The sequence below is a fragment of the Equus asinus genome, chromosome 20 (genome assembly GCF_041296235.1).
Source record: "Equus asinus isolate D_3611 breed Donkey chromosome 20, EquAss-T2T_v2, whole genome shotgun sequence".
In the NCBI taxonomy this organism is placed as follows: domain Eukaryota; kingdom Metazoa; phylum Chordata; class Mammalia; order Perissodactyla; family Equidae; genus Equus; species Equus asinus.
This window is the reverse complement of record NC_091809.1, coordinates 81,795,001-81,803,893: the sequence shown is the minus strand read 5'-3', so window position 1 is coordinate 81,803,893 and position 8,893 is coordinate 81,795,001. Positions and strand designations below refer to the sequence as shown.

The following is an 8,893-nucleotide window of genomic DNA, read 5'->3' as shown; positions in this document are numbered from 1 at the left end:
TGTCTTTAACATGGAGGGCTGGGCTGGATGTTGGGTTTGATGTTCTGCAAAATCCTTTCCAGATCGACACAACTACTTTTTTTTTTAAGAAAGAAAGTTGAGATGTAATTCACATGCCACCCATTTGCCCTTTTGAATTGTACCAGTGAGTGGTTTTTCGTATATTCACAAAGTTGGGCAACCATCACCACTTTCTAACTTCAGAACATTTCCGTCACCCCAAAAGAAATCCCATAGCTCTCACTCCCCTTTCCTCCCACCGCCTCAGCCTCTGGCAACTGCTAATTTCCTTTTTGTCTCTGTGGATTTTCCTATTCTGGACATTTCAAGTTCATTTTCAAGTTCATCCACGTTGTAGCATGTCAGTCATTTCCTCCTATAACTAGATAACACTGATGGATATATACCAAATTTTATTTATCAGTTGATGGACATTTGGGTTGTTTCCACTTTATGGCTATTCTAAGTAACGCTGCTGTGAATATTCATGTACAAGCTTTATATGCTTTCAACTCTCTTGCATATATACCTAGGCGAAGAATTGCTGGATCATCTGGTAGCTCTGTATGACTTTTGGGGAATTGCCAAACTGTTTTCCGCAGTGGCGGCACCATTTTACATTTCTACCAGTAACGTGTGAACCTTCCAATTTCTCCACATCCTCGCCAGCACTTGTTCTTTTCCCTGTTTTTCATTTGGGCCATCCTAGCGGGCGTGAAGTAATATTTCCTTGTAGTCGCGACTTGCTTTTCGCCAGTAACTGATGATGCTGAGCATCTTTTCATGTGCTTATTGGCCATTTGTAATCTCCTTTAGAGAAGTGTTTGTTCATATCTGTTGTCCATTTAAAAAATTGGGTTATCTGTTATTTTATTGTTGAATCATAGTTCTTTTTGTATTCTGGAAACTAGGGTACTACATCCTTACCAGATACATTATTTGCAAATATTTTCTCCCATTATGTGGGTTGTCTTTTTATTGTCTTGATAGTGTCCTTGGAAGCACAAAGTTTTACATTTTTATGAAGTCCAATTTCGCTTCTTTTTCCTTTGCTTGCTTGTGCTTTTGGTGTCATATCTAAGAAATCATTGTCTTTTCCAAGGTCGTGAAGATTTACACCTAAGTTTTCTTCTAAGAAGAGTTTTCTCATTTTGGCTCTTACATTTAGGTCTTTGGTCTATTCTGAGTGAATCTTTGTATATAGCATGAGGTAGGGGTCCAACATCATTGTTGCGCATGTGGACATCTAGTGGTCCCAGCATCATTGATTAAAAAGACTGTTCTTTCTCCATTGAATTGTCTTGGCTCTCTTGTCAAAAATCAACTGACCATACGTGTATGGGTTTATTTACACAATTACCTTTTAAGTGACATCCGGGAAGTAAGTTACAGTAGCATCCACATAGTCACAACTATGTGACAGGGAGCGTGGCAGATGGAGGAGAACAAATGAGAAATTTGGAGCCCCACAGAGCTGTCTTTCAATTCCCGATGCCCTGTAACCCCAGGCAAGCTATTTTATTTTGTCTTTTAAGAAATAGCACAATGTATTGCACTGAACGCATTCTCGTCGTAAAAAATACCAACATCTGGATGTCCCTGAGCTTCAGTCTCCTCCTCTGTCGTGTCTTAGCCCCAGAGCTGGTGTCAGGCACAAAAGAAGAGGGAGAGAGAAGGGAGCTCCAGGTGGGGTCAGGGGCGTGAGCAATGCCTCGGTGTCCGAGAAGTGCTGGGTGGGATGTGGGGGGACAGTGAGAAGTCTGTGTTGAAAGGCTGCCTCTCTTGTCCTTTGATTGGTGAAAAAACAAAGGACTCTGGGGCCTGCGTTACAGCACAGCTCAGAGGATGCCTCCCCCGTCCCCCTCAGGAGCCCCATGGCAGAGAGGCCACGACATCTGGCCACGCCTCCCGGCCACAGGGCTGGCACAAGCAGGCTGCACATGTCGTCGGAGCTGTTGGCTCCCCTTGCCCTGGGCTGTGCAGAGACAGCAAGGTGGGTTGGGGTCCAGCGGGAGGGCTTTTGTTTCTTGCTTTACAGTTAAGTGAGCAAAACACTCAGGTGGGGAGAAGAAAGTGTAACAGGAAGGTGGGGAGAAGAAAGTGTGACAGGAAGGTCAGAGGAAACTTCCATTTGTTAACCACCTGCTGTGTCCCAGGAGGCACTTGGTGAACTTCATCTCAGCTCACAACCACCCAGAGAAACATCCCTATTTCAGAGAACCCAAAACTGGCTCAGAGAGGAGGATGCATTTGCCCAAGATGACACAGCTTGCAGGTGACAGAGCTGGGATTTGAACCCGGTTCCATCTGTCCTGAAGCACATGCTTTCCTCATAATGCCAAGCTACCCGAGAGAAACGAGAGAAAAAGAGGAGGGCAAGAGAGAGGCTTGGAGCTCCTGTAGGGAGAGACCTCTCCCCTTTCAGAGACCGCTCCCCTCTCTCCTCTCTTCCCCAGCCTCCAGACCAGCTTCGGGCCTGAAGGAGGGGCTCAGGTTGGACTCACTGATGAGTGATGGCAATGTGAACGTCACTGTGGTGGATCACGGAGAGTCTGAACTGGAAGGAACCCTAGAGATCATGAGATAGCATGTAAGTGCTGAGTCCAGGCACTGGGGTATTGTAGGCGCAAAAAATAACAGTGTTCCTTCTTTTAGAGGTCATCTTGTCCACTCAGCCACCTTTTTTTTCTAGTTTTTATTTAAGTGTACCATTCAGTGCATTTTAGTATATTCACAAAGTCGTGCAACCATCACTACTACCTAATTCCAGAACATTTTCATCACCCCAGAAAGAAAGTGCATACCCAATAGCAGTCATGCCTCCTCTTCCCCTCCCTTCAGCCCCTGGCAATCACCAGCCATCTTATTTTAAAGACAGGGAAACTGAGGCCCAGAGAGGGCAGTGCTGTGTCTAATGTCACACTGTCAGCCAGTGGCAGAGCCAGCACAAGAGCCCGGGCCTCCTGACACGCAGGCTGCTTGCTCAGGGAGCAAGTCCGAGCTCTCTCCGGCATCCTCAGACATTCTCTGGTGCCTAACGTGGAAGAACTGTTTAGCAAAGGCCTGTTAAGTCAGTCCCCCAGGTAAGATGAGACTGTGCCACCTGTAACTGTGCCCTGAACGCTTCAGAGCCTGCCCCAGCCTGGAATGGAGCGGAGGGCTTCTGAGGCACAGGAGACACACTAGAAATTATTTCCAACTTGCACCCTGCTTCCTCCAACGGCCAGTGTCCTTTCTGGCTGGGGCTGCCCGTCCCCTGTGACCACATGGCCTCCTCTCACCTCCTTCAGCACCCCCAACGGCCCCCTTCTCAGGGAGGCCTGCCCTGCCCTCCCTATTTGAAAGTGACAACAGGCCCCGTCCCGCCCTGGCGCTCTCTGTCCTCCCTGCAGGCGGACTTCTCCTCCACAGCACTTACCATCACCCATCCACATGCTGTATGCTTGCTTCTTTACCTGGTTACTGTCTGTCTGCTCCAAGTAGAATGTCTGCCCCCTGAGGGCGGGGATTTCTGTCTCCTTAGCTCACTCCTAGAACAGGGCCTGTTACACAGAAGGTGTTTCATAAACATTGGTTGAATGAATGCGTGACTAAATGGATGGTTAGTTGTTATTGCATTTTGTTCTTATCAGCAGTAGGCAGGGGAGGGGTTATTCTGCCTGTTTCATAGATGTGTCCTAAGCCACTCAGGCTGCTATAACAAAGTCCCACAGGCTGGTGGCTTGAACAACAGACATTTATTTCTGACAGTTCTGGAGGCTGGAGGTCCAAGAGTAAGGTGCTGGCAGATTGGTTCTCGGTGGCAGCCCTCTTCCCGGCTTGTAGAGGGCCGCCATCTTGCTATGTGCTCACACGACCTCTTTGTGCCCTGGCAGAGAGAGACACGGAGAGAGAGAGAGCTCTAGTCTCTCTTCCTCTTCTTGGAAAGACACTAATCCCATCATGGGGGCCCCACCCTCATGACCTCATCTAAAACTATGACCTCCCAAAGGCGCCATCCAAATACCATCACACTAGCGGGTAGGGCATCAACATATGAATTTTGGGGGGACACAAACATCCAGTCCACAACAGACGGCAAGCTGAGGTCCAGAGAGGTCATCTGGGAACCAGGGGCAGGTCATTATTGTCCCCCGCCCCTTGGTCTTGTCAGGGGAGCCTGCAGTGGAGTCGAGGTGGGCATGAGGAAGCAAGGGCCAGCCTTCCCGGGTTTGCCATTGTTTTTAGGACCCCAGAAAGCAGAGTCAGCTACGAACCCAGCCTCTACTCCTTCCTGCAATAATTTAGCAGCTTTCACATTCCATGCCTTAGCCAAAATGGAAAAAGAAAGAAAGGAAAAAAGGCAGTGCTATTTTTTTAAATGGCCTTAGTTCTGTGAGCTCCAACATGGAAAGTGCTGTCCATGATGTCATGGGCCCTGAGGCCCCCTGGGCAAAGTAACTGACACTTCATCCAGCGGGCTGGGCCCAGGGTCCGCACACTCCTCCTGCCAGAGCTCTGTTAGTCTGCGGGCAGGCAGGGCCTGCATCTGCAAGCCCGGGCCAGACCCCGAGCCAGGACGGAGCTGGGCGCTGGGCAGGCAGGGGTCACTCGCAGTTAATAGGCCAGTAGAACACCTCGCTCTGCATCGTCCAGACGTCTTGGAGGTCCACCTCTCATGTGACCTATGGCAGCCCTGAGACACACACACAGAGGGTGAGCACTCTCTGAACTCTGTCTTTCCATGGGGGAGCAGAGCCCAGAGGGGTGTGGTGCCCTGCCCAGGGTCACACAGCTAGGGAGTGATGACCTTGGGGAGCTTGAACCCTGCCCTCTGATTCTAAATTGTATGGTCTACTTACGAGGAGAGGGCACGGCCCTGGCCCAAGAGAAGCCGAAAGACTGAGATAGGCTGCGGGGAAACCACTTGGTCAAGTCCAAGTCTTCATTCTACAGTAGAAGAAACTGAGAGGGCAGGGATTGGCCCAAGGTCACACAGAGTCGATCCACAAACTAGGCAGGGCTGGGTGCAGGCTCCCGAGTCCTGGCGGGGAGTATTTCCTACTGTATCCTGCACTTAAGCAGTTCCGTTTGGGCGGAAGCTCTGCTGTTCGGGAAGAGACGCCAGGCCTTTTCAGAATCCGGTCTAAGGCTGTCTTCCAGGACCTGCTGTCAAGGCTTGTTCCTCAGGGACCAGCTGTTGGCAAAAGGAGGCGAGGTATTGATTATGGCTGGGGCTGGGGGAGTGGAGAGAAGGGACGGGGAAGGGCAGTGGAAGTTTCTCTGAGAAACAAACCAAAGGTATCTTTATTTTTGCTTTTTCTTATCTGTATGTTCTAATTTTTCTGCAGTGATATAATTCATTTTTCATATTTGAAAGTGATAAACCATTTAATTGGGAACGCGCTGGGAATCCAGGTTGTCTCAGTCCTGACTGGCTGTGTGAGCTTGGGTAGGTCCCCACCTCTCTCTGGGCCTTTGTTAGAAATGCCAGTAAGGAGGCTGCCCAGTGAGAAGTAAGAGACTCAAAATGCTCCCTGGCTCCGGACACAGCTCTCCAGCCTGGTCATCAGAGATGTTAACCCAGCCAAAGAAAGAACGCAGTAACCAAGGAGTGAGGTGTCCAGAGCAGAGCCAAGGTCCAGAGAAGCCCACTTTGGCTGTGTGCACATCCAACACTGTCCAGAAGGGAAGAACTGTCTGAGGGACGTGCCCATCCCAGTCCCCAGAGGGCTTCTCTGCGGAGTGGAGACGGTCCATCAGGTTTCACCAAGGTCTGCACAAGCCCTCCTCGCCCCTTTGCTCAGACTCCAGGCCCACCAGGCCCCAGCTTCCAAGAGACCCAGCTCCCAGGAGGGAAGGAGACGGGGGAGGGGACAAGAGCACTCCTGTCAGCAGAAAGGGAGACTGCCCGGGGTTGCTTACAATAGTGCTGGGAGGAGGCATTGACCTTGAGCGACATGGTTAGGGCCAGCCTGTCTGACCTTCCTAGGCATCTTGAGAAAGGTCAACATCAGGACCAACCAGATAAGGGCCAGACTCCAGGCTGGTCCCTCACCCAGGTCCTGCCACCCAGTGAAAGGTCAAATGATTTGAATATGTGTATAGTGTTTAGAACAGTGCCTGGAATAAAACAAGGAGCCAGTGAAAGTTAGCTGTGGCCTAGCTGGACAGCAGGGCGGAGTGCTGGGTCCAGAAAGGGAGGAGGGTCTTGAACTTGGCCATCGGTCCAGTGGGAGCCCCTGCATCCAGGAGGCTCAGCTCACGCCGTCTCTGCCACCTACGGACACCGAGGGGGCACCTCCCTGACTGTTCTGAAATGCGACATCACTTTCTGGAGATGGGCTCCCCTCTGATCTCCAGGCCTGAGGCAGGCATCATGGCTCTCCATCCCTGAATTGTCTTCCACCCACCACCCCTCACTCACCAGCTCTGGGCTAACCCTCAGAGGCTGGGAATTCTAGGCCAGGCTGAGACCCCACAGTGTCAGGGCTGGAAGGTCCTCAGCGTCTGCCGTGTTTGCCCCTCCTCCAAGGCACACATGGGGAAACAGAGGCCCAAAGAGGGAAAGGGGTCCCCTCCCACCCCCCATCTCCAGTTTGCAAAGCTGGGAGCCGGTGGATGGGCTGGAGCTGGGCCCAGGCTCGGTGCGTTCTCTCAGCCTCCTCTGCTCTCCAGGGGTCCCCAGAGGCCACTCCAGAGACTGTGTTCCCCCGTCTGTGGCCACACCTCACCTGGTCTTCGTTGGCTCCATCCTCTGCGGCTGTGTCTGGGATAACTCTCGCCAAGCAGGGTCAGCCCCCCGGGAGCAGGCCGCTAACGAGCTTCAGATGTCCAGGCCAGACTGCCTCGCAGCAGGCGGGTGTGCAGAGGCTTGGCTGATGGCGGCCCCCCGGGCGGCGGTGGTGGCTCAGAGGACACCTCCTCTTCCCTTCGTAGCTTACTTACCTCCCAACTTGGATGGAGCAGGTGCCAGAGTTCCCCCAGAAGCCCCAGCCCAGGCAGCTATTGCAAGGAGATCTGGAAAAGGGCAGGGAGGCTGGAGGATAAATGCATTGTGATCATTTGGGAACTTATTTCTTCTTCTTTCAACTGTTTTCTGGGCCCAGAGCTGGTCTTTCCATGGAGGTAGCAGCAGGGAGGGGGAGGAGAGACGGACAAGCTGCGTGCTGATGGCCAGCTCAGTACATGTTCTGGGCTGGGCACAAATGTCATCTTCTCCAACCCTCACAGCAACCTGCAAGGTTAGGACTGTCATCATTCACTTTACAGAGAAGAAAAAGGTGGCTCAGAGAGGTGAGGCAACTTGTCCAAGGTCACACAGCCCCTGAGTAGCAGAATTAGGGTTCCAGCCCACCTCTGTCGGAGCCCAAGCTCTTCCCTACAGCAAACTGGGATGTTTCCAGAAGACCGAGATGCTAGATTGTGGTCTCGAAGCTGCATGAATGGTGAGGGCCTGTGGCCTGCACTGGGCTTTCAGACACTGAGGCTGCCCTTGCAGCTGACTCACTCCTCCATCTTGACAAGGTGGACGATTTCTCATTTACAAAATGGGGATCATCATCTCAATTTCAGGTGAGGTAATAGTAATTGCCATCATCACATCTTCAGCCACGCCTGGAACACATTCTGGGAGCCAGACCCTCTGCTGGGGGCTTTCCGCTGGTTAGCTGTTAAGAGCTTGGATCTCTGCCACTTACTAGCTGTGTGACCCTGGGCGAGTTATTCTACCTCTCTGTGCCTTCATGTCCTCATTTGTGAAATGTGGACAATATTAGTTCCTATCTCCCGGAGTTGTGAAATTAAATTAGTTGATATCTGTAAAGGGCCTAGAAGGAGGCAGGGCACACACCCAGCACGCGTGTTAGCTGATACTGGCCTCAACCTTGTGGGATGGGCGTTGTAATTTTCCCTGAAGCACAGCTGTGGAAACTGAGGTAACACAGTACAGTGACCCTCAACTTCAGTGCATATCAGAATCCCCTGGAGAAGTCATTAAAATATGGAGGGCTGGGTCTACTCCCAGAGTTTCTGGTCCAGTAAGTCTGGGTTGGGGCCTGAGAATTTGCCTTTCTAGCATGTTCCCAGGTGAGGCTGATGCTGCTGATCCTGCGACCACACTTTGAGAACCAGTGTCCTGGTAGACTTGAGTGTGGGCCCTGCTATGTCGGGGCCAGCTAGGACCAGCAATAGCAGAAGCGCAATAAATAATTCAGCACGTGAGTGTGTGAGTGAGCACAGAGAGCAGACAGGGTGTCGGACCAGGAGTCCTGGGATCCTAGTCCTGAATTTGCTCCCTGTGCGACTTGACCAAATCATTTTCCCTTGCAGCCTTGGTTTCCTCCTCCGTAAAACAGGGGTGATAATGACCCTTCCTCACAGGGCTCTGTGAGGATGACCAGGGCCTGGCTCCAATCTCACACCTCCAGCAAGAATGGCGAGGGTGGTCTTGGCGGAAGGTGCCAGGCGCGGGGTGCTCATACGATCCTTGGCTGCCCGCCTCCTCCTCTCCCAGCACCGAGAGCTGTGGCTCATCCCCTTCACTTCTTTCTGGGACCTAAGTTGGGAGGATGGAGGCCACACTGTCCCCTACGCCCCATGACACTCGGCAGAGGGCAGCGTGCTTGCTGTGGCCACAGGCTGCATAAAGGGGCCTGTGTTCCCGCCGCTCACCTCCCACTGTGCGCGCAGTGGTTTTCTATTTCAGTTGCTGCAAAAATATCACCTTTGATCTCAGCTTGTGGCTCTTAAAAAAAGAAGAAACCACCAACAGCCTGGGTTTTCATTCTCCCTGGCCCCTCCTCGCTCTCACCTCCGGCTCCCTGCTCTCCTCCCTGCCTTCCCATTCTCTCCCCACTCATCCTCTTCTCCCTGGAGCACCCGCGCGCTAGCTGCACAGAGCGCCTTAGGAATC

General features: G+C 52.0%; 1 long non-coding RNA gene across 2 annotated transcripts in view; it reads right to left on the bottom strand.

Moving 5' to 3' along the window:
* Nucleotides 1–2,391: 2,391 nt before the first annotated feature.
* The window catches only part of LOC106840395 (uncharacterized), a 12,526-nt gene continuing 6,024 nt past the window's right edge, over nucleotides 2,392–8,893 (bottom strand). Inside the window, exons 2-4 of one of the 2 annotated variants that reach the window (XR_011495818.1) lie at nucleotides 6,714–8,893; nucleotides 4,842–5,176; nucleotides 2,392–4,675 (exon numbers count right to left, since the gene is read on the bottom strand). The exon at nucleotides 6,714–8,893 is cut by the window's right edge and continues 2,951 nt beyond it. This is a non-coding gene — a long non-coding RNA (uncharacterized lncRNA). The remainder of the gene's footprint in view (nucleotides 4,676–4,841; nucleotides 5,177–6,713) is intronic. The other variant, XR_001400379.3, reaches the window with a different exon arrangement.